We start from the raw sequence: 20704 nt of genomic DNA, 5'->3' as shown, positions 1-20704 counted from the left end.
AGGAATCCGCCCCTCCGTCCTTTTCAGTGGTTGGCGGAGAGGAGGGCTGTGGCCGCAGGGGTGACCAGGATCGGGGACGTGCTGGGTGGCGGAGGACTGGGCTGGATGCTCCCGCAGGAGTTGGCGCGACGCGCGTCTGTGAGTGTCGAGGTCGCAGCCAATGCCATCCAAGACCTGAGAACGGTCGTGCTCGGACCCGAAGTTATTATGGGTCTTGAGGTCGCCCAGGTGCGCGGTGGTCTTCTGTCTGAACATTCCCCTGTTCGGACAGAATTCCACGTTGGCCCCAAGCCCCGAACCCTCCCTCGGTGCTGGTGCCCCGCAATATGAGCCGCCTCGGGGACATGCCCTCTGTGCCTTTTGGCACGGCAAAGAGGGGCTTTTTGTACGGACTGCTGCTGCACACCTTCCATTTTCTCGCCCTTGTCCGTCGACCGGACACGCCCTGGCGTGCCTTGTTGCCGTCCAGCGGCGGAGGCCCCCAATGGGAGGCCCTCTACAGAGGTGTCCTCCCCCTTTCTATCGGGGACCTGGGTTGGAGTGTGTTGCATGCAGCAGTCCCCTATAATAAGAGGATGCATAGGTTCACGGACTCTCAGGACACGTGCCCTTTTTGCGGTCTTGTGGAGTCCGTGGACCATGTATACATAGGGTGTTGTAGGCTGCACTCCCTTTTTAGTTACTTGAAAAACCTTTTATTGATGTTTTGTTTGCACTTCAGCCCCACGCTCCTGATCTATGGGCACCCGGTGCGGAAGAGGGTCGGGAAGGAGGAGGACCTCCTCGTGAACCTGCTCCTGGGCCTGGCCAAGTTGGCCATTAACAGGTCCAGGCAGCGGGCGATCGACGGGGGAGTCCCGCCCGATTGTTTGTCCCTCTTCCGCGGCTACATTCGCTGCTGGATGTCCCTGGAGAGGGAGTACGCGGTATCTGCTGACACTCTCGAGGCATTCTGTGCTCGGTGGGCACCGCGGGGACTGGGGTGTTTTGTTGACCCCTTTAATCACATTTTGATTTAAAGTTTGTAAGTTTCCTTTAAACTTTGTTCTTGGTTTTACAGCTGACCTGAATTAGGGGCTGTGCCTGATTTATCCCAATTTTGTTGACTTGGTTTTCATTTAAAAGATTATCAAGAGTTCATCTTCTTAACGATCTCGTGGAGGCAATTGTGGATTCAGTTTATTTCCTAATACTGAGGAGAGAAGCTGTGTGGTGTTGGTGTTGCTGCTCCTCAGTGTTTCAACTGTTTCTGCTGCTGCCTTTGGGTTTGTTGCTTCTGCTGTGTGCTGCTGCTGGACCTGCACTTGAGGGTGTTTGCTGCTGCTGCTGGACCTGCACTTGAGGGTGTTTGCTGCTGCTGCTGGACCTGCACTTGAGGGTGTTTGCTGCTGCTGCTGGACCTGCTCTTGAGGGTGTTTGCTGCTGCTGCTGGACCTGCTCTTGAGGGTGTTTGCTGCTGCTGCTGGACCTGCTCTTGAGGGTGTTTGCTGCTGCTGCTGGACCTGCTCTTGAGGGTGTTTGCTGCTGCTGCTGGACCTGCTCTTGAGGGTGTTTGCTGCTGCTGCTGGACCTGCTCTTGAGGGTGTTTGCTGCTGCTGCTGGACCTGCTCTTGAGGGTGTTTGCTGCTGCTGCTGGACCTGCTCTTGAGGGTGTTTGCTGCTGCTGCTGGACCTGCTCTTGAGGGTGTTTGCTGCTGCTGCTGGACCTGCTCTTGAGGGTGTTTGCTGCTGCTGCTGGACCTGCTCTTGAGGGTGTTTGCTGCTGCTGCTGGACCTGCTCTTGAGGGTGTTTGCTGCTGCTGCTGGACCTGCTCTTGAGGGTGTTTGCTGCTGCTGCTGGACCTGCTCTTGAGGGTGTTTGCTGCTGCTGCTGGACCTGCACTCGAGGGTGCTTGCTGTTGCTGCTCCTGCACTCGAGGGTGTTTACTGCTGCTGCTGCTCCTGGACTTGAGGGTGTTTGCTGCAGCTGCTGCTGGACCTGCCCCTGTGGAGCAAAAGGAGAGAGAGGGAGAGAAGAAGAACAGCTTCTGTTGCTGCTCCAGGACAGGGAGGCCAGGACTGTGTCTCAAAACAACATCCTAGGTGGGTGTCCAACGTTATTGTTTGTGTAAGGTGGGGGCAATAAAGGACTGTGTTTTGTAGGGGGAGGAAAGAAGACTGCCAGAGGGGTTGGGGAAGGAAGAGAGGGAGGGAGGGTGAGTGTGTGTGCTGAAACCATCTTTCTGCCACCCCTCCCCCAACCCAGCCCTTTTCCCCGGTAAGGCCAGCAGTAGCTGGTGAAGACATCGCCTCCCCCTGCCTGAAGAACATCAGGCCCCCACCCACCGTCCATCCACCATCGAGGACACCCACCTGATCATTTACCTCTTTCCCTCCTGTGCTTCCCTGGCTTTTACTCCTCTCCCTCCTCTCCTCTCCTGTCTAAAAGAGGGGAGGTTGTTTCTACCTCTCTCCCCCACCCCCTTTCCTCCCTAGGGAGGAACACTACGTATATTTTTTTTGAAAAAATATATATATATATTAAAAATTAAAAAAAAAACAAAATGGCCAATCCTTCCCAGGGTGGGCGTGGCTCTGGCCCTAAGGCCAATTCACCATCGCCTGTGGCCGGGCCCTCGAGGGCTAATGTGGAGGCGGTTTTGTCACCGGTGGCAGGGCCTCAAAAAAAGGAAACCTATGCGGGGGTGGCTGCTTCTGTGGCTCCAGCTGCTCCTGCTGCCCTGTCACCTTGCCGCCTCCTCACCAGGGCCCTTGGGGTAAAGAGCTATGCTCACCCTGACATGACAATAGAGGCCTGCGTAAAGGCTATGGCTGGGGTCGTCGGCCCCTCAGCCATTGTCGCGGCCTCTAAAATGTATGGGAAGGCCATCTTCTTCTTGAGGTCCGAGCGGGCGGTGCAACTCGCCCTGCAAAAAGGACTCACTGTGGGTGGGACTTTTCTGGCGGTGGACACCCTTGAGGCCACCGCCCAGAGAATTATTATTTCGAACGTCCCACCTATTCTATCCAGTGAGCTCCTCCTCCCCCACCTTAATAAACTGGGGGAGGTCAGGTCGGGGGTTGCACCAATCCCGCTCGGCCTCAAAGACTCGGCCCTCCGCCATGTGTGCTCCTTCCGGCGCCAGGTATTTGTCCGCTTGGCCCAGGAGGAGTGCCTGGAAGGGGCCTTTACTATCAATTTTGAGGGGACCGCCTATCGGGTCTTCTGGACCGTGGAGGGCGTGCGGTGCCATGCTTGTAAGGAGGCGGGGCACGTGAGGAAGAACTGCCCCGCCTCCAAGGCCACGAGCCCCACCCAAGCGGCCGCGGCTGGCACCGCCCCTCCTCCCCGCGCCACCACTCCATCTCCCTCCCCGCAAGGGGAAGCGACGCCGGCGGCCACTGCCATCTCGGCTGCCGGTGAGGTGGGGGGAGAGCCCCCACGCCGTAAGAAGGCGCGGAGGAAGACCCGCAACCTGGAGGCGGCCCCTGAAACGCCCCAAAACCCCCAAACACCTGCAAGCACCGGCTCAGGGGAAAAAACATCATCCGGCCCTGGCGTCGTGTCCGCGTGTGCTCCCGGGCCCGTGGGCGCTAAGGCGCCGCGTGCTGGGCCCGGCGTCGTCCCTGCGCGTGCTCCCGGGGCCGGCGGGGAAAAGACGTGGGACCCCGAGCCGGTTATAGAGAAACCCAAACCCCAGAGGGTGGAGTATCCGAGAAGGCTGGACAAGGAGGAGGGGGCCTCGGAGATGGAGGTCTCCCTAAACCCCAGCCTGACACGGAAGAGACGTCACGCTTCGGAGGAGGAAGTGGGCGACGCCCAAACAGAAGAGGTTGGGTGTGTCCCTTCCCCCGATGAAGAGGTGGTGGCGTCTCCACCAAGTAAAATCTCGCCCTGTCCTGTGGGGGAACCCAAAACCCCTGCACCTACTCCCCCCACTGTTCCCTTCGTCAACCTGCTGCAGTCCCCTGAACAGGGCCCCTCAGGGGTCACTGAGGGCACCTCCCTTGAGGTGGTGCCCGACTCAGGAACCCTCGATACCCCCGAGGTACCTTCTGGCTCGTCGGGGGACTGTAGCTTTCAAAATTTAAAAAATGTTAATGGGTCATTGGGTGGCGGTGAGAAGGAAGGCCTTCCCGCTCCCTCCCAAACCTTAGCACGGGGCGTCCTAGTTTTAGGTCAGGAGCTTGTCCTGAGCTCCCCGGACGACCCGGTGCCGGGAGGAGAGCGGGCATCAGAACTGCCGCTGCCCTCTGACCCAAAACCTTTAGAGGAGACCAGAGAGGACCCCTCTGGCCTTGATCCTGGGGTCGGGGTACAGGTGGGGCCGGCTGGCAGCTCCGAATCAGCCCCCCGTACTCAATGCGGGGGAGGGGTCGGAAGCTGGAGGCGACGACCTGGAGGAGGACGGGCTGTCCATGGTGAGCGCTGGAGATTACGCTGAGTCGCTCTCAAGCGAGGCGGTGGATCCCCTGGTGCCCTCCACTGACTCCCCCCTCATCCGCCCAAGGGAACTCCGGGACTTTTTGGTGAGTCATCGCGGTCGCTGAGACAGGGTTCAGTTGGCCTTGAACCGGTGGCATTCTTTTCCGCTGGTGTTCTTGTCCACTCGCGAGGCTCTCAAGTCTCCCGAGTTGGATAGAAACGCACGGCGGAAGGTCCAAACGTTTCTCGCTGGGCTCCTGAAGGAGAGGAAGGACTAAAAAGTCCTCTTCTTTTTAATGACTTAAGGTGAAGGTTTGATGTACCTTTGACAATGAAGACGACTATAGCCAGCCTCAACATCCGCGGCAGCAGGGGCGCACAGTGTAGGTTCCAGAACTTCTCGGTCCTCAGGGACGGGAAGTATGCGTTGTGCTTCCTGCAAGAAACCCATACCGTTCCGGGAGACGAAGCCATGTGGCTCCTGGATTGGCGAGGGTGGTCTACATGAGTCACCTAGCCTCCAATTCGGGCGGGGTGGCTGTCTTGTTGGCCCCGCATTTTCAGCCGGAGATCTTGGGGGTCAAGGAGCCGGTGCCAGGCCGGTTGCTGCACCTGACTGTGCGTCTGGGGGGGGCGGTGCTTCACTTTGTGAATGTGTACGCTCCCCTGGGCACGCAGCAGCAAGCGAGCTTCTTTGAAGAAGTGTCCACTCATCTCGGCTCCATCGACGCTGGCGAGTGCATCGTCCTCGGGGGGGGATTTCAATTGCACCCTCGGGGTCTCGGACCGTTACGGTACCCCGCACTGCACGTGAGGTGTGAGTAAGTTGCGGGACCTGGTCAGGTCCTTCGACTTAGTGGACGTCTGGCGAAATCTCCATCCTGACTCCAGCGTGTTCACCTTTGTGTCACCTGGAGTCGGAGCGTCCAGACTCGACCGCCTTTACGTTTCGAAGGCATACGTGTCCTGCGTTCCGGCTGCTTCTATACAGCAGGTTCCGTGCGCGGACCACCGTCTAGTGTGGGCGGATCTCACTTCGTTATGCGCTCGGACGGGGTCCGCGTACTGGCATTTTAACAACCTGTTGTTGGAGGACCAGCGGTTCCTGGACTCGTTCCGTCGCTTCGGGGCCGGCTGGAGAAGGAAGCGGGGAGGCTTCCCTTCCTTGAGACTATGGTGGGACGTGGGTAAGACTCACGTCCGAGTTTTCTGTCAAGAGTACGCGAAGGGGTCGACAAAGAGACGCAAATCCAGGGTCGAGGAGTTGGAGAAGGAGGTGCTCGACCTGGAGGCACGTCTCCGTCAGCCCGACACGGACCCGGCCCTGCGGTCGGTGTACGATGAGAAGGGCGCGCTGCGGGACATGCAACTGGTCGGGTCTTGGGGCGCGTTCATGAGGTCGCAGATCTGTTTCCTTAAGGAGATGGACCGTGGCTCCCCCTTCTTCTACTCGCTGGGAAAAAGGCACGGGGTCCGTAAGCAGCTCCTTATGCTGCTGGCCGACGACGGATCCCTTGTCTCGGATCCCGAGGGCATCAGGGCCATCACCCGAGATTACTACACTGCCCTGTTCTCTCCGGATCCGTCCAGTGAGGAAGCTTGCAGAGTTTTGTGGGAGTTCCTGCCACAGGTCGGCCTGGAGTGCGCCGGAAAGCTCGATTCCCCTATAATTCTGGGGGACCTGACCGGCGCACTCGACGGTCTTTCTAGGGGCAAAACCCCGGGACTAGACGGGCTGACTGTGGAGTTCTTCAGGGCGTTCTGGGACGTCTTGTGGAGCGACTTCGCGGGGGTCCTGGAGGAGAGCATTGCTACCGGGGAGATGCCCCTTTCGTGGCGCAGGGCCGTGATTGCCCTGCTGCCGAAGAAGGGGGATCTCCGCCTTCTAAAAAACTGGCGCCCGGTCTCCCTCCTCAGCACGGACTACAAAATCTTCGCCCGAGCCATGTCTTCTCGGCTCGGCACCGTGCTGGACCACATGATCTACCCTGACCAGTCCTACACCGTCCCGGACCGAACCATTTATGAGAACATCCATCTGGTCCGGGGCATCATCCACCATTCCCAGAGGGCTGGTCTGTCGAGCGCCTTCCTGTCTCTCGATCAGGAGAAGGCGTTCGACAGGGTGGATCACGGATACTTACTCAGAACTCTGCGAGCTTTCGGGTTTGGGACGCATTTTGTCGCCCGGATCCGACTTCTGTACACCACCGCGGAGTGTCTAGTGAAGGCTAACGGGTCCCTGACGGCGCCCCTTCGCTTTGGGAGAGGGGTACGTCAGGGCTGCCCCCTGTCTGGCCAGTTGTATTCTATTTGCGTGGAGCCTTTCCTGCGCCTCTTGCGGAGGAGGTTGTCGGGATTGGTTCTGCGCGGGCCGGGCATCGGGGTGGTCCTTTCGGCTTACGCCGATGACGTGCTCCTTATGTTTAGTGACCCGGCTGACCTGCGGAGGATGCGCGAGTGCCAGGAGGTCTACTCTGCCGCTTCTTCTGCCAGGATCAACTGGGGTAAATGTTTTCGACTCCTGGTTGGTCAGTGGCAGATGGATCCCCTACCCTAGGAGCTCAGGCCTTTTACCTGGAGCAGGACCAGCCTCCTCTACCTGGGGGTCCATCTCTGCCCCGTTGAGGAATCCTGGCCGGCAAACTGGCAGGAACTGGAGACGAAAGTCACCACTCGCCTGCGGCGCTGGACAGGACTGCTCCGAGTGCTATCTTACCGAGGTCGAGTTCTGGTCATAAACCAGCTGATCGCCGCCATGTTGTGGTATCGGCTGGTCACTTTGACCCCTCCCCCGGACTTTGTCACAAGAATCCAGAGATTGTTAGTCGACTTCTTCTGGGACAAAATATTGCACTGGGTCGCTGCCGAGGTTCTGAGTCTCCTGCTTAGGGAGGGTGGTCAGGCGCTAGTGTGCCTACGCACACAGGTGGCGACTTTCCGCCTTCAGACCCTGCAGCGATACCTCTACGTCGAGCCTCCTCCTAGATGGTGTGCCCTGATGACGTATTTCTTCCGTCAGGTGTACGGCCTGAATTATGACGTGCAGCTCCTGTTTATAGAACAGCTGGGCCTCGGTGGCTCCTTGCAGGCATTGCCCGTCTTTTACCAGGACCTGATCAAAGTCTGGAAAGTGGTCGCCTCACAACGCAGCTCTCCCCCTTCAGGAGTAGCGGCTAGCGTAGACCATGTATATATAGGGTGTTGTAGGCTGCACTCCCTTTTTAGTTACTTGAAAAATCTTTTATTGATGTTTTGTTTGCACTTCAGCCCCATGCTCCTGATCTATGGGCACCCGATGCGGAAGAGGGTCGGGAAGGAGGAGGACCTCCTCGTGAACCTGCTCCTGGGCCTGGCCAAGTTGGCCATTAACAGGTCCAGGCAGCGGACGATCGACGGGGGAGTCCCGCCCGATTGTTTGTCCCTCTTCCGTGGCTACGTTCGCTGCCGGATGTCCCTGGAGAGGGAGCATGCGGTGTCTGCTGACACTCTCGAGGCCTTCCGTGCTCGGTGGGCACCGCGAGGACTGGGGTGTTTTGTTGACCCCTTTAATCACATTTTGATTTAAAGTTTGTAAGTTTCCTTTAAACTTTGTTCTTGGTTTTACAGCTGACCTGAATTAGGGGCTTTGCCTGATTTATCCCAATTTTGTTGATTTGGTTTTCATTTAAAAGATTATCAAGAGTTCATCTTCTTAACGATCTCGTGGAGGCAACTTTGGATTCAGTTTGTTGCTTGACACTGAGGAGAGAAGGTGTGTGTTGTTGGTGCTCCTCAGTGTTTCTGTGACTGATACTACTGCTGCTTTGGGGTTGTTGCTTCTGCTGCTGCTCCTCCAGTGCTGCTGCCTTGCCCCTGTGGTGCCAAAGGAGAGAGAGGGAGCGAGGAACAACTGCTGCTGCTGCTTTGGGGTTGTTGCTTCTGCTGCTGTTGCTTCTGGTGGTGCTGCTGCTGCTGCTGCCTTGCCCCTGTTTGAGCCGAGGGAGAGAGGAACAACTGCTGCTGCTTTGGGGTTATTGCTTCTGCTGCTGTTGCTGCTTCTGCTGCTGCTCCAGTGCTGCTGCTGCTGCCTTGCCCCTGTGATGCCAAAGGAGAGATAGGGAGAGAAGAGAACAGTTGCTGCTGTTGCTACAGGTCAGGAAGGCCAGGAGGCCAGGACTGTGTTGAGAAACAACATCCTAGGTGGATGTCTGAACTGTGTATTTTTGTTTAAGGTGGGGGCAATTAAGGACTGTGTTTTGTAGGGGGAGGCAAGAAGACTGCCAGAGGGTTTGGGGAAGGAAGAGAGGGAGGGTGAGTGTGTGTGCTGAAACCATCTTTCTGCCACCCCTCCCCCAACCCAGCCCTTTCCCGGTAAGGCCAGCAATAGCTGGTGAAGACATCGCCTCCCCCTACCTGAAGAACATCAGGCCCCCACCCACCGTCCATCCACCATCGAGGACACCCACCTGGACATTTACCCCTTTCCCTCCTGTGCCTCCCTGTCTTTTACTCCTCTCCCTCCTCTCCTATCCTGCCTAAAAGAGGGGAGGTTGTTTCTACCTCTCTCCCCCACCCCCTTTCCTCCCTAGGGAGGAACACTACATATGTTTTTAAAAAAAATATATATATATTAAATTAAAAAAAAAACAAAATGGCCAATCCTTCCCAGGGTGGGCGTGGCTCTGGCCCTAAGGCCAATTCACCATCGCCTGTGGCCGGGCCCTCGAGGGCTAATGTGGAGGCGGTTTTGTCACCGGTGGCAGGGCCTCAAAAAAAGAAAACCTATGCGGGGGTGGTTGCTTCTGCGGCTCCAGCTGCTCCTGCTGCCCTGTCACCTTTCCGCCTCCTCACCAGGGCCCTTGGGGTAAAGAGCTATGCTCACCCTGAAATGACAATAGAGGCCTGCGTAAAGGCTATGGCTGGGGTCGTCGGCCCCTCAGCCATTGTCGCGGCCTCTAAAATGTATGGGAAGGCCATCTTCTTCTTGAGGTCCGAGCGGGCGGTGCAACTCGCCCTGCAAAAAGGACTCACTGTGGGCGGGACTTTTCTGGCGGTGGATCCCCTTGAGACCACCGCCCAGAGAATTATTATTTCGAACATCCCGCCCTTTCTGTCCAGTGAGCTCCTCCTCCCCCACCTTAATAAACTGGGGGAGGTCAGGTCAGGGGTTGCACCAATCCCGCTTGGCCTCAAAGACTCGGGCCTCCGCCATGTGTACTCCTTCCGGCGCCAGGTATTTGTCCGCTTGGCCCGGGAGGAGTGCCTGGAAGGGGCCTTTACTATCGATTTCGAGGGGACCGCCTATCGGGTCTTCTGGACCGTGGAGGGCGTGCGGTGCCATGCTTGAAAGGAGGCGGGGCACATGAGGAAGAACTGCCCCTCCTCCAAGGCCACGAGCCCCACCCAAGCGGCCGCGGCTGGAATTGCCCCTCCTCCCCCCGCCACCACTCCATCTCCCTCCCCGCAAGGGGAGGCGATGCCGGCAGCCACTGCCATCTCGGCTGCCGGTGAGGCGGGAGGAGAGCCCCCGCGCCGTAAGAAGGCGCGGAGGAAGACCCGCAACCTGGAGGCGGCCCCTGAAACGCCCCAAAACCCCCAAACACCTGCAAGCACCGGCTCGGGGGAAAAAATAACAACCGGCCCCAGCGTCGTGTCCGCGTGTGCTCCCGGGCCCGTGGGCACTAAGGCGCCGAGTGCTGGGCCTGGCGTCCTCCCTGCGCGTGCTCCTGGGGCCGGCGGGGAAAAGACGCGGGACCCCGAGCCGGTTATAGAGAAACCCAAACCCCAGAGGGTGGAGTGTCCGGGAGGGCTGGACAAGGAGGAGGGGGCCTCAGAGATGGAGGTCTCTCTAGCCCCCAGCCTGACCCGGAAGAGACATCATCCTTCAGACGAGGAAGTGGACGACGCCCAAATTGAAGAAGTTGGGTGTGTCCCTTCCCCTGATGAAGAGGTGCTGGCGTCTCCACCAAGTAAAACCTCGCCCTGTCCTCTGGGGGAATCCAAAACCACTACCCCCACACCAAACACTGTTCCCCCGGTCAACCTGCTGCAGTCCCCTGAACAGGGCCCCTCGGGGGTCACTGAGGGCACCTCCCTTGAGGTGGTGCCTGACTCGGACACACTCAATACCCCCGAGGTACCTTCTGGCTCGTCGGGGGACTGTAGCCCTGAAAATTTAACAAATGTTAACGGGTCATTGGGTGGCGGTGAGAAGGAAGGCCTTCCCGCTCCCTCCCAAACCTTAGCACCAGGCGTTCTTTTTTAGGTCAGGAGCTTGTCCTGAGCTCCCCGGACGACCCGGTGCCGGGAGGAGAGCGGGCATCAGAACTGCCACTGCCCTCTGACCCAAAACCTTTAGAGGAGACCAGAGAGGACCCCTCTGGCCTTGATCCTGGGGGTGGGATCGCAGTACAGGTGGGGCCGGCTGGCAGCTCCGAATCAGCCCCCGTACTCAATGTGGGGGAGGAGTCGGAAGCTGGAGGCGATGACCTGGAGGAGGACGGGGTGTCCGTGGTGAGCGCTGGAGATTACGCTAAGTCGCTCTCAAGCGAGGCGGTGGATCCCCTGGTGCCCTCCACTGACTCCCCCCTCATCCCCCCAAGGGAACTCCGGGACTTTTTGGCGAGTCATCGCGGTCGCTGAGACAGGGTTCATTTGGCCTTGGACCGTTGGCATTCTTTTCCGCTGGTGTTCTGGTCCATTCGCGAGGCTCTCAAGTCTCCCGAGTTGGATAGGAACGCGCGACGGAGGGTCCAAACGTTTCTCGCTGGGCTCCTGAAGGAGAGGAAGGACTAAAAAGTCCTCTTCTTCTTTTAAATGACTTAAGGTGAAGGTTTGATGTACCTTTGACAATGAAGACGACTATAGCCAGCCTCAACATCCGCGGCAGCAGGGACGCACAGCGCAGGTTCCAGAACTTCTCGGTCCTCAGGGACGGGAAGTATGCGTTGTGCTTCCTGCAAGAAACCCATACCGTTCCGGGAGACGAAGCCACGTGTCTCCTGGATTGGTGAGGGGGGCGTCTACATGAGTCACCTAGCCTCCAATTCGGGCAGGGTGGCTATCTTGTTGGCCCCGCATTTTCAGCCGGAGATCTTGGGGGTCAAGGAGCTGGTGCCAGGCCGGTTGCTGCACCTGACCTTGCGTTTGGGGGGGGCGGTGCTTCACTTTGTGAATGTGTACGCTCCCCCTGGGCACGCATCAGCAAGCGAGCTTCTTTGAAGAAGTGTCCACTCATCTCGGCTCCATCGACGCCGGCGAGTGCATCGTCCTCGGGGGGGATTTCAATTGCACCCTCGGGGTCCGGGACCGTCACGGTACCCCGCACTGCACGTGAGGTGTGAGTAAGTTGCGGGACCTGGTCAGGTCCTTCGACTTAGTGGACGTCTGGCGAAATCTCCATCCTGACTCCAGCGTGTTCACCTTTGTGTCACCTGGAGTCGGAGTGTCCAGACTCGACCGTCTTTACGTTTCGAAGGCGTACGTGTCCTGCGTTCTGGCTGCTTCTATACTGCAGGTTCTGTGCACGGACCACCGTCTAGTGTGGGCGGAGCTCACTTCGTTCTGCGCTCGGACGGGGTCCGCGTACTGGCATTTTAATAACCTGTTGTTGGAAGACCAGCGGTTCCTGGACTCGTTCCGTCACTTCGGGGCCGGCTGGAGAAGGAAGCGGGGCGGCTTCCCCTCCTTGAGGCTATGGTGGGACGTGGGTAAGACTCACGTCCGAGTTTTCTGTCAAGAGTATGCGAAGGGGTCGACAAAGAGACGCAAATCCAGGGTTGAGGAGTTGGAGAAGGAGGTGCTCGACCTGGACGCACGTCTCTGTCAGCCCGACACGGACCCGGCCCTGCGGTCGGTGTACGATGAGAAGAAGGGCGCGCTGCGGGACCTGCAACTGGTCGGGTCTCAGGGCGCGTTCGTGAGGTCGCGGATCCGGTTCCTCAAGGAGATGGACCGCGGCTCCCCCTTCTTCTACTCGCTTTGAAAAAGGCACGGGGTCCGTAAGCAGCACTTTACGCTTGTCTCGGATCCGGAGGGCATCAGGGCCATCACCCGAGATTACTACACTGCCCTGTTCTCTCCGGATCCGTCCAGTGAGGAAGCTTGCAGAGTTTTGTGTGAGGACCTGCCGCAGGTCGGCCCAGAGTGCGCCGGAAAGCTTGACTCCCCTATAAGTCTGGGGGAGCTGACCGGCGCACTCGACGGTCTTTCTAGGGGCAAAACCCCGGGACTAGACGGGCTGACCGTGGAGTTCTTCAGGGCGTTCTGGGACGTCTTGGCGAGTGACTTCGCGGGTGTCCTGGGGGAGAGCATTGCTACCGGGGAGATGCCCCTTTAGTGGCGCAGGGCCGTGATTGCCCTGCTGCCGAAGAAGGGGGATCTCCGCCTTCTAAAAAACTGGCGCCCGGTCTCCCTCCTCAGCACGGACTACAAAATCTTCGCCCGAGCCATGTCTTCTCGGCTCGGCACCGTGCTGGACCACATGATCCACCCTGACCAGTCCTACACCGTCCCGGAGCGAACCGTTTATGATAACATGCATCTGGTCCGGGACATCATCCACCATTCCCAGAGGGCTGGTCGGTTGAGCGCCTTCCTGTCTCTCGATCAGGAGAAGGCGTTCGACAGGGTGGATCACGAATACTTACTCGGAACTCTGCGAGCTTTCGGGTTCGGGACGCATTTTGTCGCCCGGATCCGATTTCTTTACACCGCCGCGGAGTGTCTAGTGAAGGTTAATGCGTCCCTGACAGCGCCCCTTCGCTTTGGGAGAGGGGTACGTCAGGGCTGCCCCCTGTCTGGCCAGTTGTAATCTATTTGCGTGGAGCCTTTCCTGCGCCTCTTGCGGAGGAGGTTGTCGGGATTGGTTCTGCGCGGGCCGGGCATCGGGGTGGTCCTTTTGGCTTACGTCGATGACGTGCTCCTTATGTTTAGTGACCCGGCTGACCTGCGGAGGATGCGTGAGTGCCAGGAGGTCTACTCTGCCGCTTCTTCTGCCAGGATCAACTGGGGTAAATGTTCTGGACTCCTGGTCGGTCAGTGGCAGATGGATCCCCTACCCTAGGAGCTCAGGCCTTTTACCTGGAGCAGGACCAGCTTCCTCTACCTGGGGGTCCCTCTCTGCCCCGCTGAGGAATCCTGGCCGGCAAACTGGCAGGAACTGGAGACGAAAGTCACCGCTCGCCTGCGGCGCTGGACAGGACTGCTCCGAGTGCTATCTTACCGAGGTCGAGTTCTGGTCATAAACCAGCTGATCGCCACCATGTTGTGGTATCGGCTGGTCACTTTGACCCCTCCCCCGGACTTTGTCACAAAATCCAGAGATTGTTAGTCGACTTCTTCTGGGACAAAATATTGCACTGGGTCGCTGCCGAGGTTCTGAGTCTCCCGCTTAGGGAGGGTGGTCAGGCGCTAGTGTGCCTACGCACACAGGTGGCGACTTTCCGCCTTCAGACCCTGCAGCGATACCTCTACGTCGAGCCTCCTCCTAGATGGTGTGCCCGATGACGTATTTCTTCCGTCAGGTGCACGGCCTGAATTATGACGTGCAGCTCCTGTTTATAGAACAGCTGGGCCTCGGTGGCTCCTTGCAGGCATTGCCCGTCTTTTACCAGGACCTGATCAAAGTCTGGAAAGTGGTTGCATCGCGACGCAGCTCTCCCCTGTCAGGAGTAGCGGCTATTGTCAGAGAGCCGCTGCTCAGGAATCCGTCCCTCCGTCCTTTTCAGTGGTTGGCGGAGAGGAGGGCTGTGGCCAGAGGGGTGACCAGGATCGGGGACGTGCTGGGTGGCGGGGACTGGGCTGGATGCTCCCGCAGGAGTTGGCGCGACGCGCGTCTGTGAGTGTCGAGGTCGCAGCCAATGCCATCCAAGCCCTGAGAACGGTCGTGCTCGGACCCGACGTTATTTTGGGTCTTGAGGTGGCCCAGGTGCGCGGTGGTCTTCCGTCTGAGCGTTCCCCTGTTCGGACGGAATTCCACATTGGCCCCAAGCCCCGAACCCCCCCTCGGGTGCTGGTGCCCCGCAATATGAGCCGCCTCGGGGACATGCCCTCTGTGCCTTTTGGCACGGCAAAGAGGGGCTTTTTGTATGGACTGCTGCTGCACACCTTCCATTTTCTCACCCTTGTCCGTCGACCGGATACGCCCTGGCGTGCCTTGTTGCCGTCCGGCGGCGGAGGCCCCCGATGGGATGCCCTCTACAGAGGTGTCCTCCCCCTTTCTATCGGGGACCTGGGTTGGATGGTGTTGCATGCAGCAGTCCCCTATAATAAGAGGATGCATAGGTTCACGGACTCTCAGGACATGTGCCCTTTTTGCGGTCTTGTGGAGTCCGTGGACCATGTATACATAGGGTGTTGTAGGCTGCACTCCCTTTTTAGTTATTTGAAAAACCTTTTATTGATGTTTTGTTTGCACTTCAGCCCCACGCTCCTGATCTATGGGCACCCGGTGCGGAAGAGGGTCGGGAAGGAGGAGGACCTCCTCGTGAACCTGCTCCTGGGCCTGGCCAAGTTGGCCATTAACAGGTCCAGGCAGCGGGCGATCGACGGGGGAGTCCCGCCCGATTGTCCCTCTTCCGTGGCTACGTTCGCTGCCGGATGTCCCTGCAGAAGGACCACGCGGTGTCTGCTGGCACTCTCGAGGCCTTCCGTGCTCGGTGGGCACCGCGGGGACTGGGGTGTTTTGTTGACCCCTTTAATCACATTTTGATTTAAAGTTTGTAAGTTTCCTTTAAACTTTGTTCTTGGTTTTACAGCTGACCTGAATTAGGGGCTGTGCCTGATTTATCCCAATTTTGTTGATTTGGTTTTCATTTAAAAGATTATCAAGAGTTCAAATCTCACAATGGCAAACTACGAAACAATGTAACTTCGTCTGAAACAGATGGAAATGGGTTTGTACTCGAAAGAGTTACATCACACTGTATGGCGTTCATCACAAGATGCAGGACTGAATTACACCCTACATCATACTGAAACCTGTGAGCAGTTATTTGACAGCTTACATAATTACACCATATTCATTTTTAAAATTGTACCTTGTATTATTATATCATACCACATTTAAATGCACGATATGTACAGTCATGTAAAATTACTTGAGAACTATGTATGGTGCCATCACAGCTATGGATAACTGCATCATATTTGCTGTCTATTTACAATTATATTTAGGTCTTTTCAAACTTTCTTTATGATAGATTTTACATTTATACCTTAGATCACTCTCACAGGGTGTGATGCAACTTTATTGGCCTTTAAGAGCCTTCTCTTAACTACATGTTCTTGAGTTCTCTGCCCAAAGCCAGGTCTGACCTTATGATTCAGTGCCACAACCTCCACCACAGGTAGGGCATGGAGCCAGCTCCCAAATCCACCACAGCCAGAATAGGGAGCAAACCCTGTGCTGTTGGCACCAATCTGTTCAACACACCCAGCCAACCTAGAGCTACGGATATTGCAATTTATTTCCATCACATTGCTCATCAGGGATCTTTCCCACTTACCACTGACTTGTGTTGAAAGGATTTACAACCTATTCAGCTATATTATGAACACACCTTCTTTAAGAACCAAGTCCTAGAGTGGGACTTGAACCCAGAGGTTTGGGCTCAAAGGCAAGGATGCTACCCACTGCACCACAAGATCTCTTGCTAGTCTTACTACCTAGGAAGTATGTTCATTAACACATGAGGACAATGATTAGTAAATCCTCCTCTATCAATTTCTTTTGAACTTACTGAAATTATTCTGATGGCAGCACAAAGTTTATGTTCATGCTATAACATCAGACTTCAATATTGTTAGCAATTAGCCTGTTTCTGTATAATCATGTGTTAACTACACAGCACCCCTCATCCTTGGCATTTTTTGAGCAGAGAGTATAATTGCCTTACTGTGTAGCTTCTTGATTCATTTACAAAGCCATGGTATTTAGCTCATTACCATTGATCAGAAACTGAACTGGATCAACTATATAAATACTGTGACCACAAGAGCAGGTAAGAGGCTGGGAATTCTGTAGTGAGTAACTAACTTCCTGACTCCCCAGAGCCTTTGCGCCATCTATAAGACATAAATCAGGGCCAAGATATTCCGTTTGGTGGGCAGGCGGAGCAGGAGCCGATGCAGGTGGGCACAGACCTGATCGGCGTCTGCTATCGGGGATGTGCCGCCATTTTGCGCAGGCAGGCCAATTAAGGTCCACCGAGCACATTTCCGACTCCCATGGATAGCGGGAGTGTACGGGCTGTGGCGGGCAGGCACTGACCGCCAGGTTCAATGGCGACCCTGCAGTCTGTTTAAAGGAATTGTCTGGCTGCTTCCTGTAGGCTGTTTGCAATGGCCACCTGGAGATCCAACTGCAGGGGGTCAGCTGAGCAGGGCACTATGGAGGGAAGGGCAGAAGAGCAGGGCAGGCTACAGGGTTGGCCAGCGAGGGGCCAATGTGCCCCTCGCTTTTCTGATGATTACTTTGCTGCTCTCCTTGAGGAGGTGGCGGAATGGCGGGAGGTGTTGGTCCCCCAGGATGGGAGGAGGAGGCCCCCCACATGACAAAACATGCCTGGGAGGAGATGGCAGAAGTGGTGAGCTCCTGCAATGTGGTGCGGCGCACCTGGATCCAGTGCCATAAGCACTTCAATGATTAATTGAGCTCTGGAAGAGTACCATGTTGGCATCGGGCATTTAACCCAGCAGGTAGCCTTAGCCTTTGAGGGCACCCCGCCAAGTCTTACCGTCATGACTGCATTGAATCATGTTAGGCATTTCTAATATACTGGGTGGGCAAGCAGATAGTGCCCATGCTTAAATCAGCCTGAGTGGTTCATGAGGAGATGAATTCTCCCCCACACCATGTGTTGCTCTCAGTCACACATGACAAGTCTGGGGCCAACCTGCTGGAGATGCAGCTAGGCACATACTCAGAACTCCAACACATGTCCTATTCACAGTGATGAGATTGTGGAAGGGGAGCCTCAAGGTCTCGTGGCCAAGAGCCATCTGATGCCCTCGACGCTGCACGTAGTTGTGCCTCCTTGCTATGTGAGCTAAGACCGTGTATTTCCTGAAGTGATGGATGCAGAATGTGTCCAAGGTGGCTGTTGGGAGAAGTTTGGAAGCAGGTGTACTATCTTTGTGTGACTGATTAGGAGTAGCGGGGAGAGGAGGCACTGGAGGCCTGATATGGGTCATTATGGTTGGGGTGCTGAGTGTGCATGCAGTGTCCATGTGCAATTAGCCCCAGTGAATGGTCCTCTCTGTTTTTTAGGAGAAGAATGCTCACAATGACTGTGAGTGTTCAAGGACTGGAGGCGGCCAGGCCCAGCTCATGATTTTAAACCACTTTGAGCAGGAGGCCCTGGAGCTTGAGAGGCGCCATGCGCCCAGGTCCACTGGTGTCAGTGAGGCTGGGGTGGAACGGCCAGGAATTTAAGGTCCACAGTGACATCCACTCTGTTTCCCCACCATCCACAGCACTAATGATTGTTTGAATCGTTATTGTTGCAAAATTGCTCATTCACATTGCTGATAGACCTGGGTGGGTCATAGACAAAGATCCCTCGGCCCTTCGAGGATGCACGTGTCAAGCACCTTCCAAAGTTGCCTCATCCCATTTCTGACCACTATCCCCATGGCTTTGTATGCCATGGCATCACAACTGCACATCCAAATACTTATTACATGTTAGGAGGGTTTCTGCGTCCACCACCCTTTTAGCCAGTGCAACCCACATTACCGTGTGCTAAAGTTCCTCATCACCTCACTTGTCAACCTCATGACCCTTACTTTAAATCAATGCCACCCAGGTTACTCATGCCTCTGCCAAGGGGAAAAGTTCCTTTCTGTTGACCCTATTTATGCCCCTCATAATGATATAAAGCTCAATAATGTCACCCCTCACTCTCCTCTGCTCCAGGGGAAATATCTCCAATCTATGCTATGTCTCCTCATAACTCCAACTCTCCAGCCCAGCATGCATCCTGGTCAGTGACCTCCGCACTCTCTCCACTCAATTCACATCCCTCCCATGAAGCGCATATCACAGCTGCATGCAGAACTATAGCTGTGGCCTAGGCAGCATTTTCTGCACTTGCAACATGACCTCCCTGTTCCTATATGGTCTAAGGAACGCCAAATGGAATGTTATGTGGATAATTGTGAGGTGATGCACTTGGGCAGGACAAACAAGTTATGGGAATACACGAGGAATGGTAGGACCATGGAAAGTAAGGAGGATCAGAGGCACCCTAAATTCTATTCCTCGGCTAATAAAGGCAAGTATGGCATTCACCTTCTTAAATGCCTTATGTACCTGTCCCACTACCTTAACAGGCCTGTCGACATGCCCAGCAAGGTCCCTCTGATCCTCCTTACTTTCCACGGTCCTACCATTCCTCATGTATTCCCATACCTTTTTTGTCCTGCCCAAGTGCATCACCTCACACTTATCCACATAACATTCCATTTGGCGTTCCTTAGGCCATCTGATCAGCCGGTCTGTATCAGCTAGTAATGTTTGGGTCTCCTCCTGACTATTTGCCACCCCAACTGTATTCGTCTCCATAGGTTCTGGAAGGTTGAAAGCATAATGAGCCTGGGGGAAAGGGACAAAGTGTGTTAAACTGTGCGGGCTAACTGATCCACTGTCCTTGTTGTTATTTTCAGCATCATCAGAGCCTGTCCACCAGGAGCAATTGCAGATGCCCCCTCTCACACCTGAGGGCCCTCAACTGTCACCTGTGTCACACCATTTCTGCCAGGCAGGCACCAGTGCAGATACTAGTACATCGGTTTGAATTGCAACATTGGCTAGTGTCCCGGGGCACAGTGGAGAGGGCACTTCACATTCACTGGAGGAGCTGGTAGTGACAGAGTGCCCATGGCGCCAGGAGTTGGAGGACTGCAGGGGACCAGGCACACGCTCAGTCGGTTCCTGATGATGCGCCTCTGGAGTCATCCGTGATGCAGCAGCTGCAGGAAATGCGGCTGGGTGTGCGGGAGCATCTGGGAGTGTTGTGTGAGACTATGCTTCACTTGGTGTCCGTGGTGGAGGAGTCCACGCAGAGCATCAATAATGCAATGAGCCTCATGGCAGAGCGTCATGCTTCTTCCATGGAGAGAGTGGCGACTCTCATGGAGAGGGGCTTACAGGAGAACAAGCAGCTTCTCCTAGGGTTACGCTCAGACCTGCAAGTCCTCCCAGCGCCAGTGGCCACAGCTGGTCATTGCTAATGTGGGAGATGGTGTGGGCTTTAAGCTTCCCAGCTCATTGCCCATCAATCGACAGTGATCAGGGAGGTCTGGAGCGACCTCACATCGACGGAGCAGCTGCCTGTCGTCTCCGCGGGCTCCTCTCACGGTGCTCTGGATGAGGGCAACAGCTGCTCTGCCCCTCTCCCAGTGACCACTTCATCTGGTGAGGCTGTGACGACTGGGGAGATGCCAGCTGTGGAACTGGCCACTCCCTCCTAGGCGGGACCAGCACAGGCTCCACGGGCCAGAGGACGGCCGCTAAGGTCATTGAGGCCAACAGGGTAGCAGAGTGAGCAGCTGTGTCAGAAGCCTCTCTGAGCAATGGGGCAGCACTAAGATGTAGCGCCTGGAAACGTAAGCATAAGGCACCTTAGGCACACCACGGGTTTCTCACTGGTGCTTTTGTGTTGGCCCAAGATTTGGGAATTATTATTTGTTTATGGTTGAAAAACATCTTGCTTTCATCTTGTGTGACCTAACGACGGAGAAAGTTAAAAGCAGATGCGAGAGTGGCTCCTTTGTTCTGCATTTGTATGTTTTACATACATATCATGAGTGTTTTAGTGGATGTTGAGATTTATGTCCAAAGGCCTTAGTTGCAGCTGATGAAGTGGCAGATTTAGCACTTAAGTGCTGAGTATGGAAGTGCCAGGCAAGGCTGCTCCTGCTGATCCATTTGTGTGGAGCTAGCTGAAGATTCATTGTTTTAAAGACTCTCAGGTGTCCCTGCCTCCTTGAGTAGTCTCGGGTCAGCGTTTAGCCCCTCATCGTTCCCCTGTGCTTCCTCATCCTCAGAATCAGTGCTGGACTCATCGTGTGTAGCCGCATCCACTGCATCAACATCTTTATCGTCCACTGCATCCCCCCTTTCCAGCTGAAGATTGTGGAGAGCGCAGCATGCAACCATTATCACCGAGACACGATCTGAGGGGTACTAGAGTGCGCCCCCTGAGCGGTCCAGGCATCAGAAGCGCATCTTGAGAAGACCGATGGCTCTCTCCACCACAGTCCTTGTGGAGGCGTGGCTCCTATTGTACCACTGCTCAGCTTCTGTTCTTGGAT

This window comes from Carcharodon carcharias, chromosome 4 (genome assembly GCF_017639515.1).
Source record: "Carcharodon carcharias isolate sCarCar2 chromosome 4, sCarCar2.pri, whole genome shotgun sequence".
Classification (NCBI taxonomy): Eukaryota; Metazoa; Chordata; class Chondrichthyes; order Lamniformes; family Lamnidae; genus Carcharodon; species Carcharodon carcharias.
Note: the sequence above shows the minus strand (reverse complement) of the source record.